This window comes from Parasteatoda tepidariorum, chromosome 6 (genome assembly GCF_043381705.1).
Source record: "Parasteatoda tepidariorum isolate YZ-2023 chromosome 6, CAS_Ptep_4.0, whole genome shotgun sequence".
Classification (NCBI taxonomy): Eukaryota; Metazoa; Arthropoda; class Arachnida; order Araneae; family Theridiidae; genus Parasteatoda; species Parasteatoda tepidariorum.
In genome coordinates, this window is record NC_092209.1 from 56191021 (window position 1) to 56214569 (window position 23549).

The 23549-nt window shown below is 26.8% G+C and overlaps 1 protein-coding gene across 1 annotated transcript in view; it reads left to right on the top strand.

The window, feature by feature from the left end:
* LOC107438572 (uncharacterized) overlaps positions 1–23549 on the top strand; it is an 86516-nt gene that overhangs the window by 2298 nt on the left and 60669 nt on the right. The window lies entirely within an intron of this gene.

Sequence of the window (23549 nt, forward strand, 5' to 3'; positions counted from 1 at the left end):
TATATATATATATTACATTCATTGTATATATATATACAATGAATTATATACATAATTGATAATAAAACAATAATAAATATTCATAATTAACAATAAATTATTAAGCTTGGTCATGAACTTGCTCATAAGTATAATGGCAAATCAAAGTAAATATTGGTAGGACAAGTATGTAATTGCTCATTGTTAAGACATGTGACATATTACTTTATTTAAAATCATTTGATTTTTATTAATAATAGTTGTTGATATTGCAAGTTCAAGTTTCCTGACAAATAATTGAAATTGAATAGAAGTATATTTTTCACTTGTTAAAACATGCTTTTTGAGATTTAGAAAGAAAGAGAGAACATTTCTGATTTTAAATGAAATGAAATATTTAGAAAAAAAATAAAATTTTTATTAAATAAGGTTTGTATGTAAATGCGAAAATATTTTATACGAAAAGTTTTAATTTGGAAACATAAAACTGTTTTTTTTTAGCAACATTAGAATTAAAAATAGCTGTTTAAAATTGAAAAAAAAAATGCTTCGACTTTTATGCTAATTCCTCTTCAGCATAAAAATTTTATAGTTCCTCGTTTTCTTGCTTTATGTAAAAATGTTAAGAAAAACATTATCGTTTTTTTTTAATAGTTTTTAAACTGTTTCAAAACGGTGTAGTTTCGAAGTGAAAATGTATAAACAAATGTTCCATAAAATTTGAATATATCTGAATTAAACATGACATATCTTTCTATTTTAAAAGTACGCCTAAATGCAATAAAAATATATTATAATTAGTCTAATGCAAATTTCCTTTTTGTGTCGTTTTACTTTTTCAACTAAACAAATTTTACAATCAAAATAATGATTCATTGAAATATTTATTTTAAAAAAAATCTATTTAACATTTATTTAAACAAGAAAGCGTTAAAAATAAATTTCTGAAATCTTAAATATATTTCTTAAATTTTAACTTTTTATTAATTATTTACTTTAAAATTAAAATATATCTAGACATTAAATTGTTAGAAATGTCTGCAGCTTTGAAGATATTAATAAGTTACCTACAAAAGGTTCGAAATTTAAGAAGGATTAAATAGAATAGTAAATTGAGAAGGATACTAGAAGATACTTCAACCTAACACTTTAACAAACATTAGTCTTTTGATTTTTAGATGGAAATTAGAACAAAAAAAATTATAGAAATAGTTCAAAATCTAATTTTATATTTTTTGAGCGTTATTTATAAAAATCTTTGGACAGTTACCCTCAAGAATATTTTTGAACATGTAAAATTATCTTTTTTAAAAGTATCTAGTAACGTTTTGATACATTGTCTTCTTTAAAATGAATGCTACTAATAATAGTAAGGACAACTGTTTTTATATCTGTTACATTAATGTAATGTGTCTAATAATGTTCGTGAACACTATGTAATAACCAGTATGTTCATGATTTATTTTTAAAAATTCATTAGCGCAATACATAAGAAAATCCCTACTTCATGTAATTTTATATTTTAAAATGATATAATTCATAAAATATATTGTAAAATTTAAAAAAGAGAATTTGACATAAATGCAACGAAATATTTTCGATAAAATAACGAAATATCCATAAAAGTAATATTTTTCTGCTACTGTAAAAAATCTCGAATCAAATTACGATATAAAGTACCACCACTCTTACAGTAAATATTTAACGGTAAAATATTATACCGTAATTTTTACATTAATATTTATTTAATTAGAATGATTCAGTTATTTTACTGCAGTTATTACTGCATAAAATATAATATATCAGATATTTTTCTCCCGTAATGTTCCGTTTTTTCAAGTAAAAACAGATTTTACGGTAAAACGTACCGGCACTCTGAGTACCTGTACTTTTCACAGTAATTTTACAGTGTACTTTAAAGGGTAAATATATATTAAAGTAATATTCATTGAATGATTTGCATATTTTACTAATTTAGTAGTCGACAATATTTTTTTACAAGCTGTAGTTTTCTTATATTTACTGCTATCTAAACCTTAACATTAATCCAGAAAAATCAAATACATGTTAAGAGGAGAAAATCTAAAGAAGTAATAAAATAATAGGAAAAAAAAGCAATGCGTTCATGCGTTCTTTCATAAATGATTTACGATGCTTTTATGGGTAATAATTTACAGGATTTTACGGCGGTATTGCAATTTATGATGGAAACTACACAACCTAAAATATTTTATTTCCTTGATTGGTGGTAGAGATTGAAATTAACTATTAAGAGCTAATTTGAGATAAATTGCATTATATTGTTTTTTTACTTCCCCTTCAATAAACCTTGCATAAACAAACATAGTAAATAAAACTTATTATATGCTAATTTTGATATAGCTTTCCCTTTTCTAAAAAAATATAATTTTTTACCAAGTTAAAAATATGATTTTTTTTAAATTCAAAATATAATTTTAAATAAAACGAATAAAAAAATATCTTTCGGCATAACATATTTGACTTTGTATTAACGACTTTGTATTGTATATAATGTATTATTATATACAATACAAAGTCATCTTTGCATTAACGACTTTGTATTGTATATTGACTTTGTATGTAACTACGTATTTAATTTCTGATAAATATAAAATAATTCTATTAATTGCGGCATCTAATACTTTTTCCTAATTTTCTTTTCAATTAAATAATCTGTTTTCGATAATGTAGTTTTAGATGTTTATTAATTTCTATTTATTTCAAGTTTTAAAAAAAGTTGATTTTTAAAATTTTTTATTTAAAAAAAATATTTATAATAATAGCCAAAACCGAACTATTTTTCTAAAACTATAAATGACGAATTCTTAGTTTAGATCGATAGAAACTTGAATAGTTAGAGAAAAACATGCGTAAAGAATGTTGGTTTTAGAAAAACTATTAAGAGAGTTTATCAAATTTTATTTCTTCATATGCAATTTAATGTAAAACAAGATATATTTTTCTTATACATATGAATTTCAGCTTATACTTGGAGTAAAAATTCTAGAATTCAAATAAATTTAAATTATGGTAAAAAATTTAAATTTATTAATTTTTGTGGAATTTAACTTCAGTCCAATCAAAACTTTTATTCTATCCCGCTGCTAGAACTTTCATTCTAAAACTAGGGTAAAACAACTGGCAGCAGTCTGTTCATCCAATTAACTGTTAACTTTCCGGAAAAGAACATTTTTTACCTTTATGGTTTTTAAACCGTTTTTATCTAGTATTGTCAAAAAGCAATAAAAACTATACTGTGTTTTAGCCATTTACCTAGCATGATGTTTTCAAAATCGTAAAACAGAAATTTAACTTGGCATTGGAAATATGTCAGCAGTTTTATAGAGTTACCATTCATGCGTGAATGAGATAATCTTATTCTAATAGTTCAGGGTCACAAATTGAAGAGTGCTGAACACTAGAAACTCTCCTTGGGTCGAAGGAAATTAAGGAAATATTGCGATGTCAACGCTGGCACTCGAAACCCCGTTCTGTCGGTCATAATATTGATAGAGTAGTCATTTCGGCTATAATATATGTACCCATTTGAAAGGAACAAAGCTACCTAAGTGGGCCTAGTTAGTGCGATAAAGTTCTGATTGTTTGACCTTATTAGGTGAAATCAATGAACGGTTTTTCTCACAATTAGCAGTTTGACTATCATCTTATCTATGGTTACTTGACTGTTGTGGTTTAATGTGGTAAAGTAACAATTAAATAAATTGCTATTTACCCATTTTTTCTGAAACATTTCTAACAGTGCGAAAGAAGTATTATATTTCTCATAACGCTTATAAAGTCATGATTGTAGAAAACTTTTTTTAAATAATCACTTTCCTTTTTATCATAAAAATTTAACTACGTATTTACTGAAAAGAAGCTTTAAAATTGAGCTTGTTTTTTTTCAATAATATTCTTTTAAAAAAAATTTCTGAAAAAAAAGTTTTTGATACAATTGTCCTACTGCATACTAATGACATTTCTAGAAAAAAAAACATGATTCTGGTTAAAAAGCACCAAAATAAAGCGTATTTAAACCATTTATTTAGTAATTTTTTGTCCATAATTTAACAGTTTACTGAAAATTCTGGTTTTTAAAATTAAGTTCTTATTACTACACATACCTTTATCAATTGAGTTATGATCCTTAATAATCAAAATATAATAGCAAAATACTTATAACGTTTCAATTAATACAAAGTTAAATGTTAAATAAAAACGTATTATGTTTAAAATTTATTACTCGCAATTTATTCGTACATTCCTCATTAAACGGTGTTTATCAGCAATATTAGCATATCTCTTCAATATCCCATAATATTATTATCTGTTATTGGTACAATCTTTTTCGGTTATTATTTAAAATTAATTAAAAGTTTTGTAACTAAACTTTCGTAACTTCTGTGTGTGTTCTTTTATTTATTTGCATATATTACTTGGTGATCATTTGATATTATCTTATTATACAATAGATTATGATAAAGATATTTACTCTCCACTTTAAAATTATTCAGCAGTGAATAAGTTTAAAAATTTTATTACAAATTCAATCACGGTATCTTATTAAAATAATGAATATAAAACAACTGTTTTGAGTTCTTAAGCAACGTTTGGTGCTGTAGCTGTATATTTAATGAACTTTTATAACTTTCAAATTAAAATTTTTAAAAAATCAAATTTTTCTTGATGAAGTTGCAATGGCGTAGGAGCAAAATTGATTGATTTAAATGTTATCCTAATTGAAAGTGTTAAGAGAATGAAAAATTTCATTTATTAAATTTTAATTTTTATGTAACAATCTGTTGCAAAGAATACATATAGTACATTTATTTATAAAATTTAGTATAAAAATTTGTTCTTAATAATAACTACGTGTTTAAGCATGAAAAAAATTAATACTTTTTTTATTCATCGTATTAACTCGAAATTTGTTTTCTAAGAATAAACAGAAGCGCCAATTACTTAAGCATACGTTTCTCTATTGTCATTCCCACCTGCATATTCTTAGCTTGGTTGATAATTATGTTGTTTTATAAGTTGGATCTCACGCTGCTTTTGTTATTCTAAGAAACTTCTTAGAAACACTTTGTCAGCATTTAAATGGTGGATATAGAAATTAAGTTCCCCAAAAAAACCTAACCGATATGCAATGTTTTATTTTTATTAAGAAATTTTTTAATAATAAATGTACATAAGAAACAAGTTGAATGTTTGGAGTAAGTATAAAATTCCAGAGAAGATATATTTAAAGGGATCAAGAATATCAGAGATTAAAAATGTTTCTGTTGTATTTTTCTTAATCGTATGGAAAAATATATTTCTGAGAAAATTGTTAAAAAATGTGTTAGTTAAAAAATACAGAAAGCAATATACTTAATCTAGAATTTTGTCACATAGACTTAAAATAAATTCTATGAATAAAAAATTCCTTGAAATAATATTTCGATATCAAGAAATGTATTAGCGTTTTCATTTCTCACACATTAGGGAAAATATAAAGCCTCATAGGTAGGATAATTGGCAAATATTAAGTTCTGTTGAATTCTAAAAGAACATCAATTTTAAGTTTTAAGTTGTTAAATGAAGAAGAAAAATTAATCTTAGCTTTTCTCTTAACTTTTTTTTCTTTTTTTGCTATCTATTAATACTTTTATAACTTAATTTGAAAATAATATGACATAATAACTTCTACGTAAGTGGTCTTGATACAAAATGAAATTTATATAAGTTTATATCATTTTAACAAAACTTTGCATCATCAATTACAACAACAATTACAAAATCATCTGAGGCTATATGAAATGTTCCTGTACATTACAAATCTCATATATTTGTTAAGGTTTCAAGATTATTTTTGCTAAATGAGTTATAAGCAAAGCTTTATATAGAAGGGCTGTGGTAGCCCAGCTGTTGTAACATCAGATTTTGTTCCGGAAGAGCCGTGGTTCGATCGTCAAAGTAAGATAGATTTAACTTGGTGCTGCGTCTTAAAAAAGGCAAAGTAACATTAAAAGAACACAAAAAATATTTTTAAAACTTTTACATGCTACAGTTTCAGTACTATAACGAAGGTTCTTCAAAAGTGCTCAATCGAAGAATGAACGAAGAAAAAACAGAAATTGCGGAAGAAAAAATTAAAAAGTTACAATGAGGAAAAAAGGGATTGACTAGTAGAAGATGGGGAACAAACTTAAATAAAACACAATAAAAGAGGAGATGGATAAGAAACAGGTCTGTTGGGCCTAAACTGAGGTATCCCGACTTTCAAGATCTAGAATTTTAAAGAAAATAGTTTTAAAAATATTTGATAAGAATGCGATACTTTAAAGATGAGTAATTGAATTATTAGGATATTTTAAACTGCTTTAAATATCAGTAACTGAATTATTAGAATTTTGCAAAACATGAAATGATTTCCGGAAATCTAGGTCAGTGGTAGAGATGCAAAGTTGAATTATTTTAGTACATAAAATATCAAACCTAATTGGAATTCCAGTTACGTAGAAGAAAAATGTTTAATAACTTTGAATTTTAAACATGTTTTTCATGTTGTTTAAGTTTAAATTTAAAGCAAAGTTTTGTTAGTCTAAGACACCCAAGACTATTTTGTCAAGAAATTTGGCAATTACCACAGCTATGACATCAATAAGGACAGAGAAATTTAGTACATTAATGGGATTTGTAACGAAATTAGTCTAAATTTTCAGCTATCGGAGGACTACTTATTTATTATATTTATCTAAAATATGTAAGTTTCAAAAGTTTTAATTTGAGAGTTTATTACACTGTGAAAAAAATATGATCAAAACTACCAGAATATCGTAAAATGTACCATATTTCTTGCTCTATCAGAGCACCAAAAAGTTCTGTAATTTTTACTGAAACTCACTGAAAACAAATTTGGTAAAATTAACGATAAATTAAAGTTTTATAATGTGTGATACAATTTGATAGATGTGGTGAAGTTTGGTAATTATATCATAATACCTTAGAGCATGACATGAAAACCGTTTATTCGGTTAAATTTACTTTTTAGTTTCATATTTTTTACTAAATGTTTGATTTTTAAAACCAGAATTTCCTTTAAACCGATCCCATATGAACGGAAAAATAAGTAATGAATGGTTTAAATACCGTATATTTTGGATTAATTAATCAGAATTATGTTGTTGTTTTTTTAAAGGCAATTACCTTTCAGTGCGATACGTTTACCAGATTGTTTTTTCTCTGTGACATTGTGATTTGCTAAGACGGATACATATTATCAGGAAATGCTAAATATATCTTCCAAAGAAACAAATAAAAAGGTACAGTTATTTTCCAGAGATTACACATCTTCTTAACGGTACGAATCCAGATTAACGAAAATATAACAGAAGCATTAGAAACAATACTTTCGATTAATAAAAATACCATTTAAAGAAACTGAGAGTGGCTAGAATGTAGCAGAAAATGCTCTATTAATTATTCAGTTGGGCTGACTAAGTTTGAAATTAATAAACCAATATAGCTAAATATTGTTTTATAATGCATCGAGTAATTAAAATGTCTGAAGATGTTTTAAAATATTTTATTGAAACAAAATTTTAAAAAAAATTCAGCACTCCGATTCAAGCACTGATTTTTTTTCTCAAACTGCACTGAGAAAAAAAATATGATTAAAAGTACCAGAAAATAATTAAATTGGGAACAGTATGGAGACAGCAAAAAGTTCGGTAATATTTAACAACGCACTTTGGTAATGATTTTGGCACAACTAACAATAAAATATACTTTTAAAGTAGGGGATAAAATTTACTAATTAAGGTAAAATTTGCTATTTTATCATGATACTTTAGAGCATGGCGTAATTAATCGGTAAGAATTTACTTTCAGTTCTGTATTTTTTACTAAATGTGAGTGGCAATAAGAACTGTGTTTTAAAAATTGGAATTTCCGGGACACCATTACCGCATGGGAGGCAAAGTTACCAAATGAAAGGTTTAAATATCATATATTTTGGTTCTAATTATCAGAAGTATGCTTATTTATTTATTTATTTAACCAGAAACACCATCACCAATCAGTGACGTAATTATGCCAAATTCTTTTTTCTCCATGTACGAGTAAAATTTCGAGTAAAAGGGCTTATGAAAGAAACGAAAAGAAAGTAAAATATAATTAAGTATAATTTTCGATAATATAATTTCGATAATAATTTTCGGTAACTCGGGATAAAAATACAAATATGACCGGTTGAATGCAACAAATGTGTCTAACAAGGGAAACTAGGGAAGTATGACTCGCCAATTTTGAAATAAACTAGTGGGATGTATGCCTTATGAGGAATAATTTTAGGGGGAAACATTCGTTTCGGCCCATAGAAGGTCCTGTAAGAGATAAAAAATAGTTCAATATATAGAAAAATCGGTATTTTATTACTTTAATACAGACTATTAGTTATTGTAATTGTCTCATACTCTAATTAATTTTGTGGTACTTTCACGTACTATATAATGCATATTGATTGTCGAAATTGATTTTGAAAATTTTATATATCTGTAGTTTTTCAGAAAAACCTGTTAGGTTAATTTAAAAAAAAAAATTTTCATCGAATTTTTTAAATTTTTTTTTCAAAAAACTTTCCAAATTAGTTGGAGTATGTAATTGCAAATCAATTAATAATTAATTAACAATTAAATAATAATTAATTAATAATTAATTTTCTGATTGATTTATTAATTAGAAAATTAATTAATTATCCAATTAATTACAAATTAATTGGAGTATGAGACAATTACAATAACTAATAGTCTGCATTGAAGTAATAAAATACCGATTTTTCTATATATTGAACTATTTTTTATCTCTTACAGGACCTTCTATGGGCCGAAACGAATGTTGCTCCCTAAAATTATTCCTCATAAGGCATACATCCCACTAGTTTATTTCAAAATTGGCGAGTCACACTTCCCTAGTTTCCCTTGTAAGTGCCTTAAAGGGGACCGGGATAGCCTAGTTGGCAGGACGTTGAACTCGTGTTCGTAAGAACAGGAGATTGAATCCCGCCGGCTGAAAAATTTCCATGCATTAAATGGTGACTAGTGCACTGTGAATTAGTCGGGGTCACAAAGTCCTCCAAGTTCCCATGAAAATCAATACCTCTGGGAGTACTGAATTGTGCATTGATAATTGTCTGCTTCAGATCAATATTAAAATCTGTGGATGAATGAATGAATGTATGAATGGGTCCGCTTGGTAAAAAAGCTGACTGTGACGCGTGTGTCGCCGAAATCGTATTCTTGGCCATAGATGGTGCCACTGACAAAAAAGTAAACGTACCCTTTGCCTTAAATTCGCTTGGTTTCCCAATCAGGTTTGCTGGCAATGGCAAATAGCAACAATAAACAACAAGTACTTTAAATATTTTAAGAACAGAGCAGAAAAAATGTCCATTAATCATCATTAAGATGAATATAAATTTAACTCTGCCTCTTAATGAAAAATGCTGTTAAAATTCTATTAAAAATGTTTAAAATAAATGAATATAACGTTATTGTTTCTATGCATATAGTAATGCTTGAAAGTTACTGTATATTAAAAATATTACGTGACCTATTTTTAAAATTATCGCTAAATGTCATGCGTTCACCTACTTGATACCAAAATTTAGATAAGTCACTTGAAACAGCCAATTTTTAAATTTTTGAATTTTAAACATTTAAATTTGGTCAAATTTTCTGAATTTTTGATTCATTGAGGTGACAAAAGATGTCAATTCAAAGCTATAAGCTTTTACATACTTCCTAAGGTTGGTGGCTGATCTTTTTTGTAATTTTTGAGAAAGATTTGAGATTTTTTTTCTCCGAGGGGTTAACAAAACATCCCTCTATAAAATTCGACAATTTATTGTAGAAAGTGTATAAAATATTCTTTTAAACAATAACTCTCATGCTTTACAGCTATGAATAAAAGTAAACATAGATTCCATTTTCTCAACTAATTCTTCCTTTGAATTCAGCTTGGAACAAAAAAAGAGCGAATAACATCATCTTAGAAAATATGAGTTGTTTACATAAACTCAAACATCGCCAATTAGGTGTCTTTTCTTTGTAATAAAGATTCATTTTCAAGCTCTCTAAGGAACAATTAGCAGCATCTCTTATCTTCTTCGAGGCAGGAAACATGCAATTGTGACTCATTCTCTAAATATTCTGCGGTAAACATTTTTGTCAACAAATTTTGTCAACAGATTTTTTGGTTGAGCAACTTTATCTCTCGATTAAATGAATAACTATATAATCCCCAAATGTAGGAAAGATTATGCATACTAATATTTTAGTCCAGTATTTTTGACTGTAAATCAGGCAATGAATTTATTTAAGCAATTCCCTCTCAGGTAAATTTATCACTTATTATTCCCAAATCTAGGAATACGGTTCATTTTTGGTGCAATACTGCTGTCTATAAATTTATGTATTCTTATTATTTACACAATTTTGTCGATTAAATGGATTACTATTTCGTTGCCAAATCTAGTATTATATTTACTAACTAGCCATCTTTCGTTACCAGCTTGGTCACCTTTCAAAATTAGTTTGCAGTAAATGGTAACCAAGACACTGTAATTCTTCAACCTCTACTCCAATACTAACACCTAAATTCGCTTTAAACTATATATTAATTAAATTCTAGCAGCGTCTTACTGCTGTCCGCGGCTTTGCCAGCGCGGAAGTACTTTAATTTCATTTCAACTATTTTGAAAAAATCTCCACGATATTGACAAATTTCCTTATATACTAAATTTAAGTAAAACTTTAAAATGAGTCAAATGATTTAAAATGAGGGAAACCAGTAAATCATACAAATAACGGTAAGTATAAGTTTAGGACATTGCAGCACAGTAGGATGCAGATGTAGTAAAATTACTTCCATATTTGTCGTGAGATGAGGTAGAAAACTCATCACAATGTTCCATTACGTGCGGTACAGCTTCTTTTTGAGCTATGACTTGATTATCATATAATATATATATGCTATTTCCCGAAAAAGGCAAGCTCTGTCCCCAATAATTGGCATAAAATGTGGCACCATTGCAATGTTTATGCTAGTCATTCAAAAATAAATCTAAACCATCATTTGTTGCTAGGTTTTTATGTCGATAAATAAAAATTCTAAATAAATACTTAACATATAACTAACTATTCTAACACTGCTTAAATTATTGCTAGGTAAAATTCTAAAATGGCCCACCTCTTGAAATTTCGCCAAGTTGGCGATTATTACTGGGAAAAACGCTGCTTTTTGATGATTAAAAAGAGAACAATTTAAATTATTACGATATATTAAAATATTTATTAAATAGAATACAAAATAACTTACCTTTACTCCGATGACTCATATTTTGACACCGGAGGGAAAGTTCTTATGACCCCACAAATTACTTTAATTAAATTTTGATTCATACACCATTCAACATTTCTCTCTTACCTTTTGCTTTCAACAAAGTTGCAAATTGACTCTTTCAATCGCTCGCCTTTTTCTACCGGTACCGCACAAAAAAAAATAAAAAAGGAAATAATAATGGTAATAAATGAAATAACGGTTAAAAAATGGTTTAATTTTTTTATAAGCTTGCACCTTAATTCTTTTCAAAGTTACAAAAATTGAACAGATAAAATCTTAACCATTTATATCGAAATGTTTTGAAAATATAAAAGATCAAAAGAGATAAATAACGGCATTAAGTGTTATAAAGTATTTTAGTATAATTTGAAACGTCTAATTTGAACTGTTATACATTATATGGTCATCGTTATAATATAAGGCAGCCTTTAAATTACTTCTCATTTATTACTTTTTATTGTGCAATGCATTCTGTATTTCCAAGAGTATATACTTAGAGTTTTTTCCAAATAGAATTGATTATTTTTCAAATTAAAAAATTGTTCTCTTTGTTGAGATTAATACAATGACAAAATATCCTTACACAAAATTATAAAAATTTTATATTTCATAAACAAAATAATATTTTTAAGAAATATTTCAAAAAAAAAAAAGGCGATTAAGAGGCGTGTATATAGCTGTATGCAATTTAATGTTTGCTCATTTCCTGCAATTTCAGAACTTAATAAATAAAGTATGTTGATTATAATTTTGATGTTGAGTTCAATTTCGTAGTAGTGAAAGTTAGGACAGTTATCTTACATTCTGCATTGAAATTTCTTATGTAACTCTTACGAAATGTTACGAAATGTTTCTTATGTACTCTTATGAAATTTCTTACGTTAAGATGAATTCTAGACTTAATACTAGTATAAGTTGCACGGTGAATTTAGCGACATTGGTACGGCGTTGAAATTTTCAATCTGTAGCTGTAGATTTGGTGTAACTTAGGGGATTATTTCCTTTTAACCCTTTTGCATCCGTAATTTGGAATTCGTGGTGTGATTTTGAGGTTGAACTTGAGCTTAGCGACAAACGTCAAACGCGTCACTCTGGCGTTGGTGAAATTTTTCAAAATCGAGCCAAAAGCATGTAACGTATATAATGATTTTACCTAATTCTATTTAATTTATAGTAAAATGTATGAAGAAAGTTTTGAAACAATTTTTTCTTTTACTAATAACTATTTTCAAACAAATATCACCATCGAAACTTCTGTTTTGTCACGAACGGTCAAATTTAAAAAGCACTTTTTTTTTCCATTTAATACTTGTCGTGAATTGCAATTAAGGCATAATCGTTGTTTATTTTTGCGTCATATGGATAATTGTGTAAATAGACTCAAATTGACCTACCGTCATTTAAATTACTATATCTTTTGTTTTAAAATGACCAAAGTAAACTGAATTCGATAATTCAAAACAAACTTCTTAAAAGCATAACCATGCAAATCTTCCACGATAATGTTCAGATAAACCATCCTTCTCATTGCTTAATTGAATACAGTTGAAGGAATTAATCCATGCAGGCTTTAATGATTACAAACCTATTCCCCTGCGTAGTATTTTATAATAGGGGTTAAAATCCTGTCCCCATGACAATATATTTCTGAGATCGTGGTCTCTTTCATGCATGGTTAATTATGATGGCATCTTGATCACGCATAGGGTTTCTAAGGGAATATTCATGAGATTGTTGATCCATTGCTGTTCCAGAAATTTACAAGCAGTATCAATTCGAAGTATATATAATGTTTGGATTGTTTAGCATACTAGGGTTCAATGTGGCTACAGCAGTTTCAAAACAAAATTTAAACTAATACTTTCCCATTCAAGGAGAACTTCAATTTATATGCATTATTTAATTAAAGAAATAATATTTAAACTTCTTTTAGTTATTATTAATTAAGAGAATTAAGTCGAATAATCTTGTATGTCCAATGCCAAAGGAATATTCATTAATCTGCAGATCTATTGGTGTTCAAGATAATTCAAATTTGCATATAATATCAATTTCAAGTATTCATAATATTTGAATTGTTTAGTATCGTACAAGTACAGTGTGCAAAAAAGAGAAAAATTATACTCCCAAAATAACTTTTGATCTAGTGATGGGATCGTCACATACTAAGACTTCATATTAATGGCTAAAGGATGATGATCACAAAACTCTAGTTAATAAGTGCAGAGTTTTAGTCTAATGAACGATAAAAATACATTTAGTTTAGCCAGTTTTAAGATATTTGTTAATCCATAAATCAGAAAAAGAAAATATTTAATTCAGTAGAGCAATAGGTGATTTTAGTTTTATGAAATAAAGCAGCAGTTTCTCCGTAGGAAATGACGCTAAACGATGTTTGAAAATAAAATTTCTCTATAATTGTTTTGAAAAGATATCCAAAAAAATATTGTACTGTAGAAAATATGAGTCTGTAGTCGTATGCAACAAATTTGCTTAGATTTTTTCCTTTTAAAAAGCAGAAATTTTATATATTTTTTAAAGAAATAAGATATGCGATTTTGTAGTAAAAACTTTTTTAGCTCTAAATATTATAAAAAGCATATTCAGAAAACAAAAATAAAATATTTCAAATACAATTCCATTTAAAATATTTCGGAAAATGTGCGTAAGATAATTTTAATCCCTTTTTTAACAAAGTACTTGAATAACAAATGGCTTCATAAAGCGATATTTTTAAAAGAAGCAATAATTTTTGTTTACTGAAAAGTAGAGTTTAATACCCTATTTTGTGAAAATTTTACAGTTTTAAAGAACATATGATTTTATAACTATTTTTAACTGTACAAAATTGTTTTCATTGTCAGTATACAGAATTTTTGGTTGGTTACCAAGTGATACCTTGAGCACAGTTCAGTTTATATTCGGTAAACAGAAACACACTAATAAACAATATAAGCCAAAAAAAAATTCTACTTAAAATGGATCTTAATAAATGAAAAAAATATGACTTCTTTTTAGAGAATATGAATAGAAAATAAAAAAAAGCTAAGCAATTCAAAACACTGCAGTGATGTTTTTGAAACTTTTTATTTCCAAAAAAAAAAAAAAAAAANAAAAAAAAAAAAAAAAAAAAAAAAAAAAAAAAAAAAAAAAAAAAAAAAAAAAAACGTAACTTCACTTCAATATGTTTTCAAAGATGTTCGTGAAACTTCTTAAAAATGGTTACATAATAGTACTATGTGAAATAGTACTTGAATTGTTTTTCGCTAAATTGAAAACTGATAAGAGTTACCATTACAACCGCTGTCTCGTGTGCTCAACTTAACCTTACATTTTGTTTTGCAGTTCACGAATTATAAAATTAGAAAGTTTAAGTTATTGATGCGTGCATGAATTTGTATAAGAACTGTATAGAAAATTTCTCATCATAGAAAGCTGTATACCATACAGGTCACTCTGCAGTCCCCAGTAATTCAATAGCAGAGTTGAAATTTGACATGCTAAAAAGACAATTTTTGTTTATGAACTTAAAAAATTTTTTCTTCAAAATTACGATTTGTTCGAATGTTATTGCAATTTTAAAGGCTCTTTTGAGATTTTTTTCTCACTTTGCTTTACGTTAAATTTTTCTTTGCAGCTTAAAATCTACAAGAATTGGAAACTCGAAATTATGAGAAGTTCAATGGAATAAAAAATAAAATTTGAATTTTAGTTCTAGAATTATTTACTGTTAAACTTGTAAAAAAAAATCATGTTGGCCGGTCTACTTTTCTCTAAAGTGCAGCTGCAGAGTTGAAATTTGACGTGTTGATCTGACCATTTTGAATTATAAAATGCAGGAGAGTTTTTTTTTATTTCAAAATTCCTATTTGTTTGAAATTGTTTCGTTTTTAAGTGTTTTATTTTTCATTATTTTTCTTTAAATAAAAATGAATTATCTCTAGTTGTAGAAAAATATTTCTTCTTTGCAATTTTCATTTTATCAGCTCGCTCTAGTCTTGATGGATAAAGTAACAAAAAATGAACAAATTATAAAAGCAAGAAACAGATTAGATATTTCTAAATAGAAAACCAAACATATATATCGAAATTTTCAAAAATATGAAGACTGAAGAGAGGTTAAAAACTTCTTCTAGTGCGAGCATTGTATGTAAAATATTGTAAGCAAGAGGTTATAGTTCCAGCCATCTATTCATTTAGTTACGAATAACATAATAATGATAAAATATGCTTTAATAAACTTTTAATAATTAAATATTTTAACAATAACAAAATAATATTTGCTAGTTGACTTATAAGGGAAAATAATTTCGAAGATCAAGGAGACAGTGCTGTTTATGTACATGAAAGGTGATTTCGGGAAGAAAAAAAACGAATTAGCGCATGGACACGAACTGTTGTTTTCACGTTATTGAATTGCAAAAATTTTCCTGAAAGTACAGCCGATGGCATTCCAATCTCAATTTTTGTGAAAAATGAACCAAAACCATTCTCTTTCTTTGATCTTCAATAATGAATGAGAAGAAACCACGGCAGTAGGTTTAAGGAAATGAATAAGGGGCGGAGCTTCCTAGTTTATGAAATATTTCTGTTTTGTGTCAGATATATATATTTTTTACAAACCTTGGTGATAGTTAACGCAAAAACTTTGCTTAAAAAAATTTCAAATAAATAGCGAAAAGTTTTGTTATTGCGTCTCAAGCTGCCCAATGGTCATAAGTTCTGATTCATATCCCGAAGGCAGGAATCCGATTGCTGTTGATGGTATGTCGTCCATTCCATCCATAAAATCCATTCATTACTAAAATACTCTCAAAACTTAGATTTCAAACAATAATTTTGTCTTTTAAATTTCTGTTCTGGTTTTACTGTTTAATATATTAGTTTCATATCTAATAACCAGATGGCAGCATGTTCTGTTTGATGTTGTAACAATTTTAATAAACAGAAATATTTTTACGATGTATATTTGCTCGTCCAGAAACGCTTGTTGAAGGTTTAAACAGTGATGGCAAATATTATAAGTTACTAGAATAAATAAATAAATAAAAACATTTATTTCATTTTAATAAATACTCTTGCATATAATTGTTACAAAACTCGTGAAACAGATAGAATGCGTTTCGCAGATATAAAAAAAATAAACCAACGTTATTAAATTTCTTCGTCAACAGTTGTTAAATGTTTTCGTCAGTTTAATGTGGCGTGCATTTGAATATATTTTACGAAAAATGCCTCTTACTTGACGTATTCAAATCTATTAAACTAAAATATATTCTGTGCGACGCTTTACATTTTTAAAATGTAGAGTGCTCTACATTTTTAATTGTGCTCCTCTGGAGAACTCTAGTTAAAGTAGATCTCCTTCTGAAATGATTAAAATAATATTAATAAAAGCAACAAAAAGCATGTTAAAAAAGTTTAATAAGCCATTTCACCAGCTTAATGTGACACGAGTGTAGACTTTACAAAATTGCCCTTAATCAAACGTATCAAATTTTAATGAAATTGAAAAATATTCATTCTCCCAATGCAAATAGTACAGAATGCACACCAGAGTAACTCTTCACAATTAAAGTTGCTCTTCACCAATCATCCATTGACAATTACCTTCTGAGATCATGCTTGCCTTTATGCATCGGTAATCATGATGATATCCAGACGATCCAGAGGCCTTTCTGAAATTCTATTCGAAATTATGAAGCCAAATTAACGATCCAGGATATATAATGTCCAAAACATCCTTCTCAAGTAGATACAATATTTGCATCAAATAAGATCACTTTCTTAGAAAAACCAAAATAATTAAATAAAAATTTAAAAAATATTTTTCAAAATAACTGGAAATATAATGGGTATTCTTTATAAAAGTCGTAAAGAGGAATTTTGGGTGGTAAGTGAAATTTTATTGCGCCCTACATAAGGAAAAACATTCTTGCAAAACTGCCGTACTGTAAAGTTATGCAAATTCTGGTGAAAAAAAACATAATTCTGGTTAATAAAACAAAACGAAAATAGGTGGTATTTAAAAAATCTATTTCGTAATTGTTCTGTTCTTATGGTAACGGTTTATTATAAATTCTTGTTTTCAATATTGTAGTTCTTATTACGACACATTTAATAAAAAATATTTAACTTATAAGAAAAAATTAACCGAATAAATGGATTTTATGTCTTGTCTATGTCATGATAGAATTACTATTATTACTATTATTGATAAATTGTTTGAAAAAATTATGATATTGTAAAATTATCAAATAAAACCATGAATTATTTTTACTTTTATTGAAATCTTTACTAAAGCGCTTCGGCAAACATTACCTTGTTCTTTTGGTGTTCCCATAGACACAGAAACACGGTATATTTTCTGGCAGTTTTGATCATAATTTTCTTCTCAGTGTAAGTTTTAAGCGATACAAAAATGAGTTTTTTTTAAAAACTGTTTTAAAAAAACCCTGTTTTAAGACATTTTATTTCATGGTTTCTTTATTTTATATTTTTTACTTCGTTAAAAAACTTATCAAACTTTAAAAAAAAGTAAAATTATGCCTGCATTATTCAAAAAAAGTAATAGTCTGTATTATCATCAGACGCAAAGCTTCAGTTTAAACTAGAGCAGTCTAGCAACTCGGAAATAACCCGCAATTTTTAATTGGAAATAAATTGCAATTTAAAAAAAATTTGCTTCTGATGATTAGAACACAATTGAAAATAGTTAACCACTACAGATCTGCAATTGAATTCGAATGTTCCAACTATTTCGAAAAAAGTCTAATTTTCCCTAACGATAAATACCAACCATTGATACATTGTTAGGGAGATTGTTCGTAACGGGTAAAAAATATTCCAACTTGTATCTATATCAGAGCTCCATTTAATATTTTAGAAACTAAAGTTTGATCATTGAAAGATCATTATTATTATTGTTTCCTAATATATCACAATTTGGTGATCTCCTCGAGAACCAAAGCTTCTTTCTAGTCTTCTACAGGCCAAAAAATGGCTTGAATCCATAATGTCAGTTTGGCGAAATTGGCATAGGTTGATAGTCGCCAATACTATCTCAATAAATTTTGGTTGTGACAATATGAAAATGGTTGAAATTCACATTTTCATTAGACTTGAAGCTCTTATAGAGATCTGAGCACTTTAGCTAGTTGAAAACTAGTAAAAAGTTTGATTTTAGGATTCCACTGCCACAAACGCTAAAAAAAGTAATCTTCAGATAATTTAAATTTTCCTTCTTTTTTTTAAATAAACATTATATTTTGTGATTAGCATAAAATTTTAACTACACTGAACAAAAAGTAAGGTCAAAATTACCGGAATATAGTAAAATTTACCGTGTTTCTCGCTCTATAGGAAAACCAAAAACTTAGGTATTTCTTAACGATGCACTTTTGTGATAATTAGTAAAATTAACAATAAAATATAATTTTATAATATGTGATAAAATTTGGTAAATGAGGTAATATTTAGTAATTTTGTCATATTACCTTAGTGCATGGCATAAAAATCATTTATTAGGTAAAATTTACTTTTCAGTTTTGTATTTTTTACTAGATGTGAGTTAATATTAACAATATATGTGAGATGTTTTGAAAACCAGAATGAATTTTCAGTAATAATTACCATATGAAATGAAAAAATTGCCAAATGCATTGCTTAAAAACAGTATATTATAATTTTTATTACCAGAAACTTGTTTTTTTACAAGAAATGTCATTACACTACAGTAATTTTACCAGGATTCTTTTTCTGCGTACTAAAATAGAGATTTTTGTATGTTTTGTTTCAGTTGTAAAAAGGTACTAGAAATTGGTTCTAATTACTGATAACTGATTAATTACAGTTAAATAAAATCTCAAAACTTACTTTAAAATTTTATTGCGGTAAATAGGAAATTCATCTTTAATTAAAGATATGAAAATTTTTATTAAACTAATTTTAACAGTATTTATTTTTTTTTAAAAAAATGTGTTCAAACATGAAATAAGTAACTTATTCGATACATTTTAGTGAAAAATTTCTTAATGAGCTTCAATTAGGGTTATTGCAAGAACTTAGACATGAGATTTCTGCAGTTATAATTGCACTATAGCATTAGCTTGATGTAGAAAATTTCTGATCTCTTGCAATAAAATTTCTTAATTATTATTTAATTTCAAAGGCTTGCCATAGCACACATTTCTTGTGAAATAACAAAACATTTAAGGATGTTTAGACCTTAATTTAAATAACAAGCTTTAACTTTATTCATTAAGAATTTAAAATTGTTTGATTCGCTAATGTTTATATAGTAGCCAAAATATTAATAACAATGTAAAATTTCAAATCGATATTACTCCAGGAAAAATTTAAAAATTTAGCTAGGCTATTTAGTTCTTCTTTTATAATATTTTAAATATATAATGCCCAATGTAACGTCAACAACGTAAAGTAATGTTCAGAACTACAAGTAATTTTTCACGGAAAAATATTCGGGTAAAAATACTATACTACGGTAATGAAATTTCTAGTAAAAAAACCCACAAATAAAACGAAAACATACGGTATTTAAACATTTCATTTGGTAATCTTTTTAATCATATGGAAACCTCTTATCGGAAGTTCTGTTTTCCAAAAACGTAGGTATTATTACCATACGTTTACTATTAAATATAAAAAGGTATAGTAAATTTAAATGATTTTTTTTTGCTATGCTCTAAGGTACGAAGATAAAATTACCTAATTTTTCCTCATTTATAATATTCTGTTACTGATTATAAAACCATATTTTATTATTAATTTTTCCAAAATCATTACCAAAGCACTTCAGTAAATATTAATACGCTTTCTGGGTTCCCATAGAGCCAGAAACAAGGTAAATTTTCCCACATTCTGGTAATTTTTAGCATACTTTTTTTTCTCGATGCATTTATAGCGTTACGCAAACCAAAAAAATTAAGGTTTATTTAAAGCAATGAGAACTTAATTAATTAAATTAACTTAGCAATAAAACTTAATTAAATTAACTTAGCAATACTTTTACGAACCTACTTTGAAGATTGCATACATGAGATAAAAATTCATTAAATTTTCAATAATAATATAATCGGTCAATTTCGTGAATATACAACTGAAGTTGAATATTTTACATAATTAATTTACTCCATTGTATTTCTGCTTCATTTTTTTAATTACTGACCATTAATTTTCAAATAAATTGTTTCAGATATTTAAAGAATGTGAAAAAGTTAATCATACTAAACATATATGAAATATATTTAAATTTTGTAATTACTAGACTTACATTAATACAGCGAAAGTAAATGTAATAAAAAAGGTTCTGAACTTAATTTCGTTTTTCTGTCCAATAATTAATTGCAAACAGCGTTAAACTACATGTAGTATTTAGTTGTGCGTAAGCATAGAAATGATTAAGTTTTCAATCTCCTCACAAAATTAATTAACTAATGGCAAAAAATAGAACTAATAATATAAATTTTTATCCACTGTTATTTTTTAACAAATGTTGCAAAACGAAAATTTTTATCGTTAATTGATATCTTCATTAGTTTACGCTAACATAAAACTTTTCTTCGTTTTGTGATGCAAATGTTTGATGAATTATTAGGTGTAATCTGTGATTCTTTCTTTAATATTAGGTTAAGAATTTTAATTTTATTTTCATTCTTTGCCTTTGGTTTTAAAGGAAACTTTACTAACTATATATTGAAATAACACCAAAAACAGGCTTTAGTACTTAACATCGAAAAAGTATTCAAAATGAAATTTTACCACAAATACCATCGAAACAAAGCATTGATGCAACTCAATACTATCGGGAAAGGTATCGATACTTTGAAGTATCATTAAACAATGGTACATGCTTTAGATTAGAGTTATCGATAGTATATAATATTATCATTGAAATTCATTTATACATTCGTAAGCCCCATTTGTCAGTTTCGGTAATTATATAAGTAAGTGAATTTATGTAAAGTAATAGTTTAAATAAAGCACATTTGTTGAGTTTTCTAATTTAATTTAGATTAATCTGAATTTAAATTTTTAATTAGATAAGGAATTTGTAAATAATTATACTATAATACGTAAAATTAATTAACTTAGTATTATATTTCCCAACATTACTAAGTCAATAACTTTATTTAACTTAGCACTTGAGGAATTCGAAATAAAAATATTAATTATCTAATCATTCCTAAACGTCATATTAATCTGATCGTTACGTCATATTAATCTGATAACGATATCGTTATCAGCTTATATCTTTATTAATTTATTTCTATCGTTAAAAATAAAACTTTTTTACATCATTTACTGTAAATTTCTGATACGAAATTTGGTACATCATTTACTGTAAATTTCTGATACGAAATTTGGTGTATAATTGTTAATTCTTTTTGTAATATTAATTTTTAGCAAAATTATTAATTTTTTTATCTTTTGCTTACCACTACTGAGTTTGAAGAAATCATTTTAAATTGAGTATGAGATAGTGGCACAGTATTGCATTCAAATACTGATTCTCAGCATCGAAAAAGTATCAAAGAAAAGCGTCGATAGTACTGATACCAAAGCAAACTATTTACTTAACGGTACTTTTGCTAAAAATACTATGCTTGTTTCATGTTTCATCTCATTGTTATATTACTACCAAAGTTAACTTTTCTAGTATTTGCCAATTTTGGTATTTATATAAGTACATAAAAAAATCAATAGATTGGCGAAAGATTGTAAAGATTGGCAAAACCAATATCTCAAACAAGGAATCTCCCGAATCCATTTAATAAAGATATTTCTGGTTCAAATGCGAATTTAAATATATTTTCTCTCTCTATTACTCGCTACAGCAGAAACAAACAAAATATCGATCTTTTATAGCATCGTGGTCAGTTAGTGGCTTTAGATTTAGCTACAATTTAGCTATACGTTGTCGGTAATAATATATTATTATCAATATTGAGTTTTTCCTTAATAGTTTCTCCTTAAATAAATATGTTTGTGAGTTTCGGCAATTAGATAAATAACTGCGGCTGTAATCATCTTCTAAAAAAGTTGAATTTCGTAAATTGTGGTTCAAATAAATCTGAAGCAAAAAAATCTGTGTAACTTAACAATTGGGATGAATTCTAAATGAAAACATTAATTTTATATAGCTATGATAAATAATTAGTTTTTGAGCACCTTTTGAAGTTTATCAGAATATTCGCGCGCCATAAACTCTGATTAACTTATTGTATTTAACGGCCTAATTTAGGCCGATACCTGCATGTTTGACAGTTATCATAAACTGTTGCAAACAAAAGTATTAAGTGCAAATCATATTAAAGTATATGTATGGCATTATTTATAATATAAATGTCGATTTTCAAAACATTAAAACCGGAAAAAAGTTTCATTTTAAGAGAAATAATTCTAGCAGCAGTTTTTTGTTACAGGGCTTTCGTTTCCTCCCTAAAAATTCTTATTTTAAGTTTAAACGTTTTTGACAGATGGTGCTGGAAGTTTTTTTTTTTTGCAACTTATTCTGTTGCATTTTGCTGCTTGTACACTTTGTCCTCTTATTACACCATGCAGTTGTAGTTAATGGCGGATTTTTCGTAAATTGAATGTTCGGCGTAAATTTAGTTTTTTTAAAAATTTAATACGTTTTTTCCACATTATTAATTAAAAATGAGGTACCTAACTGGACTTTAACTACATGGTTTGAATGAAGTGTTCCCAATTCTTTTCAGTAAGGGTATATAATTGACCTTGATTCTTTCTATATAATTGACCTTCTTTTGGCGGGATCCCGACTTTATAAATAAAGTTTATTATCAGCTGTGTATATACTAGAAAAACAGATCACAAATTAATTTGGATATATTTCAAGTGAATAATAATACTTTTTCATTGCTTTAAAAGCGATAATCTTAGAATTGAATTAAATATCAGGCTTTGAACTCACAAGCGTGGATTGGGTACTAATTCCGAATTTGCTTTTGGCGTATTCATAAGTTGAAATTGAATAAAATAAACTGAGATATGGTTTTCGAAAACGAAATATCATAAACTTTGAGAATGATTATCAGGCTTACATAGGTTTATGGTTTACATTAATTTTTATTCTTGAATTTAGTTTTTTCAAATAGAAAAATTTATGTATTATTTATGTA